At 30.7% G+C, this 19,164-nt stretch overlaps 2 protein-coding genes across 2 annotated transcripts in view; one reads left to right on the forward strand and one right to left on the reverse strand.

Moving 5' to 3' along the window:
• The window catches only part of Ctr9 (RNA polymerase-associated protein Ctr9), a 331,471-nt gene that overhangs the window by 104,325 nt on the left and 207,982 nt on the right, over positions 1–19,164 (reverse strand). The gene's annotated exons all lie outside the window — the stretch shown is intronic.
• Positions 1,982–19,164, forward strand: part of Oct-TyrR (Octopamine-Tyramine receptor) — a 36,051-nt gene continuing 18,868 nt past the window's right edge. The window contains exon 1 of the mRNA XM_089703286.1: positions 1,982–2,221. The gene's annotated coding sequence lies outside the window, so the exon portion shown is untranslated. The remainder of the gene's footprint in view (positions 2,222–19,164) is intronic.

The following is a 19,164-nucleotide window of genomic DNA, read 5'->3' on the forward strand; positions in this document are numbered from 1 at the left end:
GACATTTTATTGCATTCCAAATTTATATACAAGGTGAAAGGCGCAATTATGAGTTAATCCACATTGTTGTATAATAATAATTAATATAACACATAATTCACTCGCGGATTATAGTTCGCGTTTTTTGCTGTTCACGAACAATTTTGAAGCTGTTTTAGAAGGAATATTTCAGATTAACGATACAAAAAGAGACATTTTTAACATCTTGTGTTTTAACCTCGACAACTATTGGCGAAATTTTAAATATTATTGGAGAAAAGCTTCTTAGCTATTGCTACCTATTTTTCCCATGTAAAGATGGTAAATAATGATCTACTGTGTATTGTTACGAAACGTGCAAAAACTTTAAATTACATGAAAAAACGACCCATGCCGTTATCGTATGAGATGTAGGAAAAAATATAGACGTTATTTCTGTCTGTTTCTGTCTTTTTTTAGTTGCTATTGAAGTTTCCATTTAAATTAGATTTTTTGATATACTTGCACTTAGAAGATTAGAATTCTTTAATCGTTGCTTACTTCGAGTTTAAGTTCTACTGAAAATATTGTAATAGTATTATTATATTATTAGTGCGGTAGTGCCCCGAAGAGTAAAATATGGAGGTCTTCAAGAAAAGAGTGAACAGGTACCTTCGAGGGAAGTGCACTCCATCCTAGGCCACATCAGAAGAGATCATGGTCAAGCGCTTCCCTATCATACAATAAAAAAAAGATGCTCGTTAACTTTGTATCATACTATTTTGAGGGTATGTGTGTTGTGTAGGTTCGAGAATCGAAAAACATCTATTTTCATACCCGTTAGTGATGAGAGTAAGGCAGAACAACGTTTTCAGCGACAGCTAGTAAGTATAATATGCGTCCCGAACACTGCACGGAAGCACAAAGCTTTAACATTAAATTACCAGTGTGTGTAGTTTCGCCTATTTATGTGCTAAATTCCTAAACGTTATAACTGAATTATTCATTGGCCTTTGAGCTGCTAATGAAGTTCAATCTCTTAAGCGAATAAGCATTGTAAGCTATGCTGGAGTTTCTGATAAAGCATGCAATAGCCGGGTAACCCAACTTGCGCATAATATAGCTATAGGGCGATATTAATGTTAACAATTATTGAGAAACTGAATTTCGTACATAATTTTATTGATTAGCGAATGTTACGAACGGTTGCTTATTTGTCATCTCTAGTTCGTTAAGAGATTGATTTTAAATTTTAGTTGTCTGTTGTGTTGTAACCATGTTTGATTGCAAATAAATGATTTTGATTTTTTGATTTGAAATATTTCAGGAACTAATGAAATAAAATATAATCTTCATTAATTTTTTTTAAATTTGAATTTACTGTAATATATTATGCGAATGCGGATGATATTTCTTGATGTTTTTTCATGTCACTTATCACCCGATTTGATTTATAATGTTACTAATTTTAGAATTCTAGCGTAATTAAATTTAAAGTAGTTTCATTACTTTACTGACTTAATAGTAATAATTAAAATAAATAATTGGTAATAAATTAATAAATTAGTAGTAAAACAGACGTTTATAAATCTATTAATAATTTATTTATAAATATTATTCAATTGAATAATTAATATTGTTTTATTTGATTTAGACAGCAACACTCCGACTCTATTAAAACAAATCGAAATACTGACAAATCCAATTTGAGAATCAAACAGATATCTAAATTAAGGCAGAGTAAATAATTCAGTTAAAATTTGCATGCATAAATCCACTTTCATCTTCTTTTACATCAAATTTAATTTACGTGTATTCCATCTCTTATTCTATGATTATAAATTGATCTAGAATTTCATAAAGTTCGCAGAACATCAGCCTTTTTAAATGCAATTATCACAAAAATCAGAATCGATGAATTTCTAAAGAACGTTCAATCAACACCCTGAAAAGCGAAGGCTCTACAACGTAGAGCACTCGTAGCGTCAGTTGATAACAGAGCGCTACGTCGTGCACACGCTACGTGCTACGGTCTGTGCAAACTTTTCGACGTTATACCTATTCGTATATCGGTGTATGACTTACATTGATTGTTTATGATATGAGAAACTAGTTTTAATATCAATTAAATATACTTTAGTTTTATGTTTTTTTTTTAACAATAGACAATGGACTATTTAATGGCGTCTTATTTTTCTTTCTTAAAGTTTGCGGTTATTAAAATGGGGAGTGAAACAATAAACTGTTGGAAGATGAAAAATTGGTGAGTTGAGAATTAATTAGCATAATTATGTAAGCTCCACCTTATCTTAATTTGTTTGTTCTTGAATCTTGGAATTCGAAATAAAAGCCATCAATATTTTTTGTGTCGGCTCGGTAATGTGAGGAAATCCGTAATTTAATAAAAAGCACTTTATTGCAATACTAGCTGTGCCCCGCGGTTTTACCAACATTGCTCCACCCTTTTGGTCGCAGCGATATAAAGACTTCCTTCATAAATTGACTATCTAAAAGTGAAATAATTTTTCAAATATAAACGATGGTTTCTGAAATTAGCGCGTTCAAGCAAGCAAACAGACAAACTCTTCAGCTTTATATTACTTAGCATAGAAAAACATAAAGACGGTATTGAAGATATTTTCTTTTTAATAAGCACCATATGAAAGCATCGGACAAGCACAGCTGAAGGATATTGCAACGCGTTGCCTTATTACGCTCGGATAATAGAAAATCAAAATTAATTTTTGTGCACTCTTCAATAGAAACAAAATTTGAACAATATTTTGTTAACTTATGAAGCACTTTATTAAAGCGTCGAAGCAAAGATTAAGAATATTTATAGGCGTAGACTTATTACGATACAGTTTGTATTATGAAGAAACATAAATATCATTTTAAAAGCTGAGTAATCGCACAAGTAATCGGCTGGGAACGAAACAATAATAATGACATGATTATAAACGTATAAAACAATTAAAATTAAAATACTGATAAAAAATAGGGAAATGAGAAGAAAAATTTCTCTAATTTAACGACGAGCTTGCAACACCTTTTTATACAAGAGATTTGCATTAATCTTCGTTTTATTTCTTCTGAATATAAAGCCGTAAGGTATTGTTGAATTATATTTATATAGTAAAAAATATATGAGAAGATGTTTGATACTCAAGATAGATGATAACTTCATACTGAAACATATATGAAATTTTTATTGAAATTTAGATATTCATATGAATATCGATTAATACAATAAAGGTAGAGATTTTGTGATCAAACGGTTGTATGCATCTATTTATTATTTTCATAAACATTCTGACAAAGTGTAACTGTTGTACTATAAAGTTATTTTAACGTAAATAATGGACAGTAATTTATTTAGATTACGACTGTTGTGCAGGTCGGGATCACGAATAACTCGAATTTATCATATAGGTACGGCAATTTTTCCTCCCTCAAGAGTAATTCGATTAGGTAATAGTATCTATTCATCAAAATAAAAATGGTTATTAAATATATTATTATGTAATAACATTAGAATGGCAATTGTTTCAATTATTATATTTTGGTATTTAAGTATTATACAAAAGATTTATATACCTTGCCTTTTAATCTATCTTTTTTTCTCATTTTATGTAATTACCAATAAGAAACTAAGTCTTACTTCTTGCTATTTCAACAATTTATTGGCAAATAAAGTAATCTGTAGAAATTATAACTCGCAAGGAGACTATTATTTTGTTTATTGTGACACGAGCGCCATCTGTATCGCGTATACAATGATTGATTGAATTTCAATTACACCAAAAGCATGGACAATTTACGATCGAGGACGACAATGTGGCAGTTGATTGTCATATTGTTTAATTTTACTCCAACGTCTATTGTATAACCATCGCTCATTACAACATATTAAATAAACGAGTAAATATGCACATACCAGATGGGAATTTTTAAAAATAAGTAAACATAATATAAAACGAGTACAAGAGCCCATTTATGGTCCATACAAAAATACACTGATTCGAATGAAATATGACAACTAAATTTAATTTGTGAACCTGGTGGTTCCTTAAATAATATGTTGGTAACTAAATGCAAAAGGGAGTTTAAACTAACATGCTTTTGCCATTAACCGAAAAGCCGTTTCTCTAGTTGTTAAAACGTCTCATTAAAACAAACCATCTTATTAAGATAGATTCAGTACTTTTACCTTGACACCTAAGTTAGTTCTTAACTCCGCAGTATAATGAATGAACTTTTTATATTAAAATAATTAAGAAGTCACAGCGAGGTTCCTTAAATTTAGATAAAAATTGTAAGAGCATCGTGAAAAGTAATGAGCAGACATTTTAAGTAATAAACATAATTCCTTTGAGACCTTATTACGAATTATTTCGTCAAGATTTTTAAGAAAACTCTCATGGTAATTGAAAGATAAAAGAAGAAAACACTTGAATATTTTCCTTCCATACCAGGATAAATATTTGTAATTAAGTGTATTGTAATTAACATGTACTTCATGACGTCAACTTCTGAAGCGAATGCATTTACAACTTTTTTCACTGATTAAGTTGTTTCTTATAGGATTTCTGGGATATCCGGGTAGGTACTTATCCGTTTTCAATTGTATAAATAATGCGGTCATCTGAAGTGAAATATGTATTATAAATACGAAATCGTTTGCTTGTGTTTGTTTCACTTCGAAACGGAGTGGTTAAGATTTGAAAATAGTCAGTTAAAGGCTAGGTTTTACCACATTGTAACATCCCATGGGGATTTTCATTTACCATGCGGCCGGAGCTGAGGGCAATATAGTAAAGATTTAAACTGTATAGAGCTAAAAGAATATTATTTATCAATATACTTTCCAATGAAATATAAACTGAAAAGATTTTTTTACATTTGAATTTTTCAATAACGTTCGTTTGCACTCTAGGGACCGGTTGTACTTACCCTAATAACTAATAGCCTATTATAATTTTATTCGTATACGTAATATAAATACAGTTTTTTAAATCTTACATAAATATCTGATATGTTAACCATTGAAATTTTTGTAATCTTACAAATGTTAACAATATGCATTATAAGCAGTACTTTATTATTATCCGAAGAAGATAATATGATTTTTCAAAGTGTTCTTGTAACAAAGAGTACTCACGTAATGCCATAAAACTTTATGACATTTTTTATGAGATTTCATAGAGTGAATACAATAAAGTTACATACTGCAAAATTTCGTGTAAAGAACTAGAGAATAATATTCTTCAAATATGATGCTTTTATAATATTCAGTATATTATAATCTTATATTACTGTATATATAATATGTGTGGGTTTTTAAAGAAATGAGATGGATATAAAAATATATTTTAAGGTCTTTGTAATGCTACATGGCAATGTGATCTGGTCAAAAGCACGCTCGCTAACAGAGGCCTATTCATTGTTGGCTTGAAAAGCTTCAGTTACATATTCGAGTATGAGAGTATCATTCCATTTATCATAATAATGTGGCCTATTTTATTTCCCTGGCTTTGAAAATGTTTCCCATAAATAAGTACTATGTCTGCCTTGACTCAGGAACAAATGAACAAAGTTACTTTCTTCCAAGAATTCGATTTAAACGCGAGGAAAACTGCAAATTAAGCTATACATTAAAACTTTGGGTAAAACTAAATAGCTGTACGCCAGGTACGTTACAAACTGTTGAAAACAATATTTTTGCAATTAACCCTAAATAACTGCGAGAACTTAATTAACTAATTCGCTACACAGAACCTGGCGATACAAGTTTGAAACCATACGTGTTTGCGAGCTATTAAATAAAAGTTATAAACCTCTATGAGCTTTACATACGCTAACATGTTTATTTGAAAGCGACTTAAAAAATTCGACTGGTTTAATTTGTTAGAGCGTTTCATATTCAACATTCAACTCGTACGAACACTTAAACCTTGTCAAATGTATATTTTTTAAACGTGAAGCGTTTTCATAACGTTTTGTACAGTTTTGCGTTTTATAAGGACATCGTAAAATTTATAAATAGAAGCGAGAAGTCAAGAGAATTTGATTTATTTATTTCAAAAGGACCGAGCGTAATTTCAATACCAGCGTATTTGCAACGTGGATGCTTTGAGCTTTAGGATATAAATACGTTTTCAGATGTTTAATGAAAATCTTGTTGAACACTCTAGAAAAATGTGTATTAAGCGTTATATTATGTGAAGAATAAACTTCCTGTGAATGAAACATACTGTTCATTTTTATGGAGCGGACGTAATCTGACGGATAAAAGCAAATATTGACTATAAGCATTCTCCATGTAGAAAATGTATTCTTACCTTTATATTAAAATAGTGTTGTACCCTTTCTCAATTTAACCTACGCTAAAATTTGGTCCCCTTTTAAAACTGTCTCAACGTGTTACATCTCAGAGATATGGCTTTTGCATTAAGTAATATTAACAATTCAGTGAATAAATTAAAATTTCATTGAAGCGTGCATAGACAACACAATATTAGATTAAGTGGTTAAAGCCAAGGTTAAAGCGGTATGAAATTTACCGGAGATTGTAACATTACTGAAGCTAATGGAACTCGCATTCACTGGTTTGCTTTAATTTTAAATGACACGTCAGCTAGAGTGATGGCATAAGATTGTTCAGTGTAACTGTTTCATACATGTGCCCTGGATGCACTGTATACAGTGAAAGTAACATTAATTTATAGATATAAATATTAAGATGAGTAATTTAAGATATGTAACTAGTTTATTCAGGTACAGAATGAGTGTGAAAGAAGGGGCTTTTTACGGAAATAGTTTAAACCTTAGAGGATTATAAGAATTCCGATAAGGATTTAATAACAGGGGATAAATCATGGGAAGAATATTTGAACAGAGGAGATTAACGAAAACTATAATAACTTATAATATCCACTAGCTGGTATGGGGTAATAATAATCGGTTCATGCTGGGAATTGATGATTGATGTGCCCATATTGTGCCGATATAAATAATTCTTCGATGATTTGTTACGTCACATAAAAGCACGTATCGTTTTTTATCGTTTTACAAAACATCAGAGTATTTTATTAAATTTAATACGATGCAGAGAAGAATGGTGTATACTATGTGTGCATAAGCTTCACGCACAATATCATAAAAAAGGCCATCCTATGGGTTTTTCTATGGATATTTTGCTACGTGTCATGTCGGTAGATACTGAAGGGAGGAAAATCGAATGTATCGTATGTTAGAGAATTTATAACTCAACGGAATAAACATGACATTGGGGACTTCAATAGAAAAGTTTATACGTCAAAGCCGGAAAGGCACCCGTGTCACTGAACATATATACAAACAAAATGCAGACATAATCGTATGGAACTAATGTTTAAGCATTCCATTTTCCTTTAAAAGTAAGAGCATTAGTTGGGTTCAATTTAGCGTTTCGACGAAATGCTTTTACCTCAGAGAAAGTTACAAGCCGTTAGCACGCCATTAATAGTAAAATGATCTCGCGTTAACACTTAACAAGATGTAGAGACGTGCCTACCCTACACGCCCGTAATATGACAATTTCTATGAAAGGGGGTCAAGTTGGGTCATATTACCGAATAATTTAGACTTGAAGGCTGGAATATATTATATTATACAAAGTTTATACGATTACATGCTATAGATTTATTACGTAAAGTGTATAAAATAATACAACCATGATTTAAAGTAGTTCTCTAGAATGGAATTAAAATTATATGTGAAAATCCTTCTTATGTCTCTTGTTTTTTAATACAGAAGTTATAAGTTTTACAAAGGAATTCATTCACGTCACGTCGACATAATCAAGTATCATACTTGTCTTATAAAAAAACAATTGAATAGGAAAAGTTTCGTCAACGCTGGTTTTTCTCAGTTCTTTACAGAAATAACTCTTTTTCTTTTAGCGACGTTTCTTTGTTGCCAATTTCAGCCTGGTATAAAGCGTAATTAAGGTTAATCCCGAGAAAAAGAAACCGATCTGATACAATTTGGGAAATATGCAGTAAAAATTCAATTTGTTGTTTGTGCGAACACAATATCTATTACGATGGACATCCAAGCTGATGTTTCATTAGTTTTGACATGTATCGGATATGATTCATGAACAACGGTTGCTCCAATAACAAGTGAGGGCTTTATAGATCAGTAACGGTTGCAGGACATATTTTTAAAAATACTTTTTGTTGACGTTAAGCATGTAAGGTATAAATCATTATCTTTATTAATAATCTAGACGGATAATATTCTTCTATAATTGTAAAAGAATGAACAATAAAATAAATAGTGCAATTTGTTAACATTATTTTCCTACTCTTTTAAATCTTTAAAATAACTACTACATTATCAATATAAACCTGGCATTTGAAAATACATCTAGAGGGTTAACTATCAGTAGCTGAATTATTTCAGTCGAAGTAAGATTGATTGTCTCGCTATTGTTGAAACGCGACAAAAAGGAGGTTAGGTCGAACTATATTCACTATTTGTTTGAAATTGAATGCTTTTGTCGAAAAACTACGAATTCCAATCAAATTGTAGCACATACAAAGGGGTTAGTTTACTTTTTGCGACCAGAACTTATTTGATATTCGCACACTATGAGCTCTACAATAGTTAAAATAAATGTATTAGTGACAGTTTTTGGTTAGTTGGTTGACACAGAACTGAGTTCAATGCCATTAATAGAATAATGGGACGTGAACGTGTGCTTTTCTTTTGGATCTGGGTGATGTGGTTCATAGACTACAGGCCCATGTTGAAAAAGTTATGGGTCATTTGAACCACCAGGTGACATATCTAGAACGATATAAGAGCATAAGCACTATGCCGTCACTTGTAAGCTGTCCAACTGAGTGCAGATGAGAATTCAAAAGTACAGGTAGTCACTCTACATTTTGGTCACATATTTTTGTACGGCATTCTTACCACCGATCCATTAAAAATAATAAGAAAATGCACATTGCCGTACAAAAATGGTGGTCCACAAAGTCGGAATATTTTTTTTATTTTCCGACAATTACCGGGGTAAATTTGGTCATTTGATTTTGTACGGCATCTGTGTCACACTATTTCAATACTGTTTTTAATCCATTATTCCGCAACGCCGTACAAAAATCATGCGACAAGGGGACAAAATCGACACTTGCAATCCCCTCTCTTTCCGTAGTCCAGGGGGTGATTCATGGGGTCCAGACCTCATCTACAAACCTGAAAAGCACGTAAACTTACTGTAAGACCAACCACAGATGATGTATGGAAGCAATTCTCAGAATTGCAGCATATAATCCCCTTTGAGATACCATTCCAATTACTATTGACGCGACATCGACATTATAATTGAGCGCTACGTTAGGTACATTTCGATGATTGTTATTCAAACAATGATTATGTAAATTAATCTCGATTGGATTAAGGCGGTTAATTGTTTCTTTATTGGTTTGGAGTAGATTAACAACTAACAAGATATTCTAACTTTAATACTTGTAGGTATGGTTTGGGTTAAAACTTTTATGAATATAATTTAATTGGACAGTGATAACAATGTTGGTTTAATTGGTTAAAAATACCTTTGAAAAAGTTTTTGTAAACTGAAAACTATGCGTAACTAAACCAATTATTATTTTTATTGCCATTTTAAATATTGTGTTGCGAATATTCACTATTAAACGAACCTTTAGTTCTGTGAAACAAATATCTACCTCTAAATCCTAAATCTTGGTAACCTGGCTCCGAAGCTATTTTCATTAAATGAGGTAGAAGGTATGTAGTGATTCCATTTCCTTAACATATATTTACTTTTTGTTACCCTTTTGTGAATGATTTTCATGTATCGCATAAAAGGGTTTCAAAGGTTTTATCCGACATGAAGAGCATAATACGTAAAAAGACATGAAACACATTTTATGTTCATCGATCATTACATGAGGGGAACCATATGGATTCCAAATATATGACGTCATTGCAAGTAATACAAGGTATGTTGAAAAGTTATATGTCTCAGAGATATGTGAATTGAAAACAATATTTTATGATTATGATTTCCATACAATATCTCAATTTTTGCGGAATAAACGTAATTCCTGTAATTTTTTATATTTCCTTTGATATGGATAAGTAATTGAATTTATTTGATCCATTGATACCTTTGCGTTGTATCCAAATCAATTACTTGATATCTTCGTTGTTTTTAAATGTATTGTGATTCGTTCATCCGTTTTTTTCCATTATATTTTGGAAATTTTTGTTTACATTGATTAATTTTTATTACAAAACATTTTCTTCAAACTTGCAAAAAGACACTCAGACACAAATTTCTAGTTACAGTTTTGAAACATAATATATTCTATATATTATATGGTATCTAATTTTTTTAACATATAAATAACCAGAAATTTATTTATTTTATTTATTTATTTATAACACTTCATTGTACAAAACAATATAGGAAATGTGGTAGATACAAATTAATGAGGTACAGAAATTTTGCACAATAGGCGGCCTTATTGCTACACAGCAATCTCTGCCAGGCAACCTGGTAGGAAAGGAAATGTAAGAAGAATAAGGATAGCGCAAAAAGAAATAAAAGAAAGGATATATTAAAAAAAATGCCTACATACTACATAAACTACATATACTGTACATAGATACCACATAGTTATATAAATATACTTGTATTATACACTACACAAACTACAATAATATATATATATATAACAATATATACAAAAATTATAATTATACATAAATTAATGCAACTATTGCATGGCTAGATAATGAGCTTTCAATAGGGACTTAAAAGAACTGAGCGTTTGTGCACGTCGGATACTTTCCGGCAAGGCGTTCCAGAGCTGAATGGCACGAACAGTAAACGAATTGTCATAAAAGTTTGACCGATGGACAGGAGTACATAATAATAAAAGGTTGGAAGAACGAAGAGTGAGAGTGTGAGTAGAGCTAAGATAGTTAAAGTTGTTTTTTAAGTAGGACGGTGTTTTAGGGTGAAATAAAATACAATACAGGAGATGAAGAATGTGAGTTCCGGCGGAAGAAAGAAATAGTTTACTTACAAGTAAATGATACAATACAAATACATATATTATATGTAAATCAGTACACAAAATTTAAAAACAATTTTAAAACATTATACCAAGAAAGGATAATAAGCAGACATTTGTACGAATTTTCATGGGATAAGAAATGTGGTCCATTTCAAAGCGTTTCAAATTATTCTTAAGGGTAACCAAGCGTGTATACTGTATATATTAGATGAAATGGTCAGGTAATAAGTAAAGATCTTCTTTGAGTTGCATGAATTTAATTCAGACCGGGAATTGTGATTGAATTTGTGATGAATATCTTAATATTTTAAACCAGCTGTTTATTAGCTTCATCTGTATGTTTGTATATGTAACCGTCACCTTTTAGACTTGGTTTCAACCCTTTTAACTGATATATATATATATATATATATATATATATATTATACTAAAAATACTTATTAATTATTATTTATATTATGTATTTAATATTTACCTTGGCCGTTAGTCGCGTTATATCGTCGTATGATCTATCTATAAGTTTATTATAACTCCTTTATTTATTTATTTATTTTTATATATTTATGTATATAATATGTAGTCATAAGTAACTCCTTTCGTCCCAACTCGAAGCCTTTTATTATAAAGGGGGCACTGAAAAACAGCGCTGCCAATGTTCCTGGACGTTGCAGCATATGCTGAGCTGCCTCCTTTTTGTCAGGGTCGTATGACACACCTTAATAAATGTAGTTATAATTCTATTTTTTTTTGTACGTGTTTTTCATGTTATTAATTAAAGTATTTGCTTCTTTTATTGTAACTATTTCTTATTGCGGTGTTTTCTTATTTAACTTGTACGGTTTTATGTTTTATGTCTATGTATGTGTGTGTGTTGTGCTGTCTCTGATAAATAAATGTTTCTTTCTTTCTTTCTTTCTTTCTATATTGAATTTAAACTTTGTTCACTTATCAAGTAATGGTGAAGATACAAATTCTTCATCAGTTTTTCTTAATAAAATATTTAAATTATCATCGTGTTTTTAGTATTTATAACTCTATTTCTTTTATTTATATATTTATACCTATACGGGACAAGAATACTAATAACATAGGCTGTATTTATCAAGAATAATCTGCTGCGGATTTGTAAAACTTTAATGCGATTGGGATTTCTGCGGGACCTTTTTCTATTTTATTACATAGGAAGGGATTTTATAGTCGAAATAAGTAATGTAACGCCTCACCTGTTGGTAATGAATAAAACAAGTATGAGGTATATCAAAATATTGATTTTAAGAAGAAAAGTCGAATTTACCTTGTATAATGTTCAATTTTAAAATAAAATGATAACAGAATAAGGTAGGTACCTAATACGAAAATCATAAATGGTTCTTCAGCTGTATTCCTAACTTTACTCATGAATTATATGTGTCTTGATATATTCAATACATAAATGTCAGACATTATAATATGGGTATGCCGTATGGATAAGTTCTCACTATTTGTACTGTGTTTGATGCCTTTTAATAGATTGACCCTGTCTATGAAATATCTAGCTATATCTGCTTCCAAACTACTTTGTAATCTTGTGAGTTACTTGGCTATATATTTGTCTAATTGTGTTTGCGCTGACTACTAATTACCATCCACTAGAGTTGAGTTCATGTTCTATCGCTAGTTTAAGTTCTAAATGTTCTCTCTTATCGTATTTGTCGTCTAAGAAGTGTTCATTCAGAAGACTCAGAGTTTGTTACTTTCTTATTGTGGAAAAGCTATATAAGTTTTGCAAGCTTTGTGTCAATAGGCGAATCCACATAGACTATAGAGCAATGATAGGCGCGTGTTCTACTATTTTTCTCGGGCGATCCACATCTATAATTCGAGCAGCCGCGCGCGGAAAATGCTTCGCGACACTGCCCGTTCAGAATCAATTACAATCGATTTAATATGCTAACGATATTATACTTTAAGTTTTCACAAAACAATAAAGTTCTAAATAAAACAAATTTAGAACTCGGTGTTTCAGTATTCGTCATAACCACTAAACTATAGTTACCTAAAGGTCACTCATGTGGACAAAGTAATCTGTTGCAGTCATATTGCTCTCGAAGGAAATATAAACCGAATACTGTCTCAATTCCAAGTGAGAAAAGCCTCGGTAGCGCTGGTAAATTTGAATGAATTTCTAAATTAGTTTTTCAATTTATTTATTTCCTAATCTAAATATCTTTCTGCTTGAAAAGTAGGTAATATTATCAGACAACCGTCTACAGAATAATTTTTGATTACAATTCCAGACAACAATGCTTTGTATTCATAATTTAGGGGACTTTATTAGATATTTAAAATGTTTATTTTGATTTAAATATAACTATACGTATCACGGTTGATAGGTATAATGAAGGTTCATCAGAGAACATAGTTGTGATTTATTTAGAGCTATTTTCGGATACATTCGTTAATTGAAAACCGGTGAACAATGGGTACCGTATACATTTAGATTCTCGTTAATTACACCTGGTATCAATGCTGGATTTTCCAATGAGAATATCGTTTTCATTAAAAATATATCAAATCCGTTTGTTATAAATAATTAAAATAGTAAGTATAGTTGTTCAAATTATTATGCCTGTACGTACGGTATTATATAATCTGTGAAAAAGATTCTTTTAACTGGCGAAAGACAGAAAAAAATAATTCATAAATTTACCTAGAATTTAATTTTATTAGATACAACCTATTTAAAAAACATACATTAATCAAGCATTAAAAAGTTTTACTTATATGGTACGGTCAGACGCGTGGCAAGCAGCCTGGCAAGCAGCTCGGCAAGTAGCCCGGCAAGCAGCCAAACAAACAAACAACATGTTTACGTGCTTGTGCTTGTTGAATGTCACTTTCAACGCAAGCGTCTGAACCCACCAGTAGAAGAAAGTTTCAGGTCGTAATAACAACGTAATCTTATTTAATTAAATAGCTCCCATAAAATAAAGGCTTTTTCAAGTATTACATAAATCACACCCAAGTAAAAAATTACTTGTTTTAATAAACCACCCTAAAAGCTTTTGAAATTAGCTAATTCAAAAGTCGGGAATGGATATAAAAATGGCCACTAGAAAAACCTGTAGTAAACTAATTGTTGAATAATAATCATTGTTGATTTGAATACCATTTTACTTTAGATAATGGAAAGGCTATTTTATTTTAGAATGTTAAGTGGTCAAATTAAAGCATCATAAAGAAAGCTATTATACAAGTCAGTCACGATGAAAGCTTTACTTTACGTAATAATGTTTCATAAATAACAGTGGATAATATAATCTAAAATGTGCTTTATTGTAGAGGTTTGAGACTTTTACTATTACATTCAATTTTAAAGGTCAAAGAAGTATTCACTAAGATTTTAGAAAAAAAATGTATATATATAAACAAGGGATTCGTTTTGAATTTTTCTCAGTTTCGTGATTATCATGTTATTCCTTAGCAAAAAACGTAAACTATAGACATACCTTAAATGAAATATACTAGTAGATACGGTCTAGTTAAGTGGGAAACTGTTTGAAATGAGTTCAGACTTGAGATTATCGTTTAAAAATATTGCACATGTTTTCATCGCTTGTAGTTGACTTTTAGTTGACTTTAGGTCACAAAATTGAATTGTTCTTGTATAAATTTATTGAACGACTATCATCATTTTAATTTAACTCTGAATAGACATTTTTTTATAAAGCCAAATAAAGTGTCATTAAAATAACAACCTATCTGCAAAAATGTATTCATTTATTAAATAGGTTTTATTTATCAAAGTACGAAAAACACTTTTATATATTTTTTAATGAAATAAAAAAATAATATATAAATATTAAATATGCATATCTTCTATTTTATTCAGAAATCATAAATACAAAACTCAAATTTTTAATAAATGTATTCAGGTCATGTTACTCGTTAAGTATTTTTGCACTTATGTTTCTCAAATGATTTTTTGGAGCTCGTAAAGATTTTAATTATTTTTATTAAATATAATACAGGAAAGAAATATCTGTTAGAAAAAAATATCTGGAAAACATGGCATTAAGTTACTTTCTAGCGTTAAAAGAAGTTTCAAATTCGATCCAGTTTTTGAATTTATTCGTTACAGACATTCGAAAATCTCTTCATAATAATGTACAGAATGCTTAAAGATAGATAAAATACATTGTCCATTTAGAAATTAAAGATTTTAACGGATTTTAAACGCGATTTATTCGTAGTAGTTAGTATATTATTATCCCGACGTTTCGCCAATTCGACGTTTTCCTAATCTTTAATTTCTAAATGTGTTCTTGTCTAAGGGCCGATTTTTCAATGTTTCGATAAAACTTATTCGTCGAATAATGTATAAAACTACCATTTTAAAAACGTATTCTAATTGCCCGTATTTGATAGTTCATGTGACATTTTAATATTATCGTGTAATACTCGCGTAAAATCAAACACTAGACAATACTACACATTGTCGATGTCTAGCGTAGGGTCTATTCTTTGTTCTAATAATAAATCATAATTTAATCTAACTACCGGTAGTGATGAATAACGCAAGATCAATTTAAACAAATGTTTGTTTAAATTGATGATACGATATAAAGCGTAATGGAACGATATTATTCACTTAGTATTCACTAGTAGGTACTCTAATACTCTAGAGCCTAGACTAATCTATTTTGTAGTTGAGAATGTTTATTACAAATTTGATCACGCTTTATTATCAAGATGGGTATTAATTGGTACTAATTCTATGTTATTGCGGTGTTGCGAAAAGTAAGGGTACTACGGAGCAACTTCAAACTCTAAAAATATATTCATTTAATAAGCCTTTTTTTTGTAATCGTAAATTAATATATATTGTGTTTCAAATTGTTCAACTCATTTATTTTGTTGAAATGTCGAAATTATGTTTGCACATAATATGTCCTTGATTGTATGTTTTTTACTGAGGTATTTAGTTATTACACTATTTACAAAATAAAGAAAATAGCCGTAATATACAGTTATTAAAATCTGAAATCAATTTTGTTCACAACACCACGTAAACAAAAACAATTCTTGAAATATCTCTAGCGATATTTTGTCAGAGCTCGTAATTTATTTTATTAAGTACATCTGTGGCGTGTAATCAGTGTATTTAAATTAATTAACTTCAGTAAAGCTCTACATGGTTATGTGACGTGTGTGATAAACGTTCGTGTAAATTTAACTTTGTTTTACTCTGTATGCGAAATAGAAACGACGTGGCTTTATATGAATTGTGCTAATTATGTACTGAATGTAAAAATATTAAAAACCAATGTATAGTCGTAATTACTTTGTGAATAAATTGCATGTTCTGTGGTAATACGTAATTATATGATGAATTATTTGTTCGAGGCTTTTGTGCAAATAGAATGCGCTATTTACGCTTTCAATGCTTCTTAAGTATTTTGTGGAGTTTACCAAATGTTCAACTTTATAACTAAAATTGAACACTGTTGTATAATTTCAACACTATTAACCTCTAAATCCTCCCTATAACAAAGATGGAAGTCCCAATAGGCCTCAATAAATTTATTTAATGCAGTTTCTTAAAGATTAGGAGAGTGTTGCCAAAGTCATCAGTCAGCCCTACGATAAAAACCAGGAAAACATTTATGTCATAGCATGTAGATTGATGTACCTATTAGGGAAATATACAAAAACATCAATTTACTCTTCACCTACCTACCCAGGTGACGGTCGATGTCAAAATATTGGTGCTGAGGTGTCCTTTTCATAAAGTGAATGCAATTCTTATACCAATATGAAGTGCGATATGGAAGCATCTAAAGTCAACTTCTAAAGTCTAATTTCTAGTCAGCGAGCTCTCTCATGCATCATATTGTGTTCCTCGAATTAAAATAATATATTTATTTTTCAATTGCAATAATTAGACTAGTTTTTATGGTAGGTATAAATAGTTTATGAAGTAGTGATCAATTTTTCATACATATTTTATCATCTTATACCTATATAACTTTTGTCTCACTCAATTATTCCCGATTTTAAATGTCTCAAGGTTACATTGATTTTTACCTTATTGTCATGCCTGAAGAATAATCGTATAACCCATTGAGGTAAGGATTAAGCGTACATGAACAGGCATGACGACTCGCGTCAAATAGTTGAACCCCAGCGTTGTATAATGTTAATTAGACGGCTGGTAATTGTGCTCGTTTAACGCTCCGCGATCATAATATCGCGGGGTATCAGGCGTGTAATGGTAGGCGTCGTCAGAGCGTTCAGGATAATCAGCGAACGAATGGCTGGATTTCGGTTATTTCAATGGCTTTATGAGGGAACGGTGACACGAGTGACATTCTTGAACGTCGGGTTACGTTGATGTAATTGTTCGTCTTCTTTTGTCTTGGGAGAAGAGAACTAAGAACTTCTAGAAATTACTATTAAGGGGGGTTAGGCGGTCAGCTAAAATTCAGCTATTCGGGCCTGAGGTAAGCGGTGAGGGGGTCCGCGTTTAGTATGGAATTAACGTGCTCGAAACTGAAAATCGTAAGCGCCATTCACATTTTTATCAAAAAGTGAATGAAAATATTTAGTATTTTCTAAATCTAAAACAGTCACGAAATCGAGAAGGTAAATACCTATGTATTTGTGATTTTATACGAATTATTATCGTAAAATACAGTTGTAATGAGAATTTATATGATATTTTAGAGGTAACTTCAGGATTTTTTTTTATCGAGCAAAATTTTTCCAATCGTGTTTTGGAAACAGTCATCCCATCACACATACGTTCTGTAATACATATTAGAAATTTCAGTGCGAAAAAACTTCAATATTTTCAATTATAGCTCATAGAAAACAGTCCATTTTTTCGTTTTCACCTACTAAGGGCCCTTAAGCAATTTATGTAATCAGACTAACTTTATCACCAACCCGTATCACTCAACCCTCTCACGAAATTATTTTTGTATCAAGCTCTTGCGTGATTGAAATAATTTCGTGTTCAAAAGTCATAATTTGGAGTTAGCTTTTCTGTAGTCAAATCCATTGTATCAAAAGTAATATAATACTTCACTATTCTCTACTATTCGTGCTGAATATTGTAGATTTATGATTTTAAGTTTGATTTAGAGTTTTTTTTGGAAAGTGATTCAATGCTTGGTTAAAAGTGCATTATAGTTGTATATTTTTCAGCGACGAGTAAAATGCATAGACCTTATAAGGAACAATGAAAAGTACAATTTGAATACTTCATATTTCGTAGATATAATGCACAAAAATTGTACGAAATCCGAACCAACACTTATTGCTAAAAACTTAAAAAGCTAATGCTTACAAATGCTTGTCTTTTTAATTTTTATTAACGCATCAGAGCGTTTACGAATTATTCGCTTAATAAATATTGAAATTTGTGATATTACTAGCCAGTTTCACAACTTACGGATAAATTTTGTTTAGCTTTTGTATTTGTCTGCTTAAATTACACTCATTCCTAAAGGAAATATTTCATGTTTTTATTCGTTTGAGACGAATTAAACTACCTATAAGATTTTTCGGTAAGTTTTAAGATGTTTACTTTTTGTTTTAGTTGTTTCTTAGAAAATAGAACATAGTATATCAGGAGATTGCTAAATAAAGAATCCCAAAAGCAGCTGCAAATCCTTAAAACGCGCGAGTCATAATTGCATTCCAACTTCATCTTAATCTCGTGAACATGAACATCGAGGTTAACAGATCGCATCTCCAGCAATTAAGATAGTTCAGCACTGGTATAATTAAACTTCAGGCTATATTGCATTTGTTACTGTATTCCGTTTTAATCTAAACCAACAACAACGATCAACATCATCATAAACAAGAGCGGACGCATGTAATGCGGCCCAAGTTTATACCTACGATATCCATTTAGCGGGGGAAGGAATGGTTTATTGAACTTGTTTATTTTTTATATATTAAAAGTAATATTAATTTAAGTATATACAACAATACAACAAGTATAACAAGTAATATGTGTAAAACCTTTATGGCACATACATGGTTCAATTACTCATAGGTACGTAGATTACGTACGTAAGACTTTATTCAATTACTATTAAGACAGAATGTACAGCCAGAA

The sequence above is a fragment of the Colias philodice genome, chromosome 14, assembly GCF_061535455.1.
Source record: "Colias philodice isolate Cphi_HAF_F1 chromosome 14, ilColPhil1 Martin Lab GWU primary, whole genome shotgun sequence".
Lineage (NCBI taxonomy): Eukaryota > Metazoa > Arthropoda > Insecta > Lepidoptera > Pieridae > Colias > Colias philodice.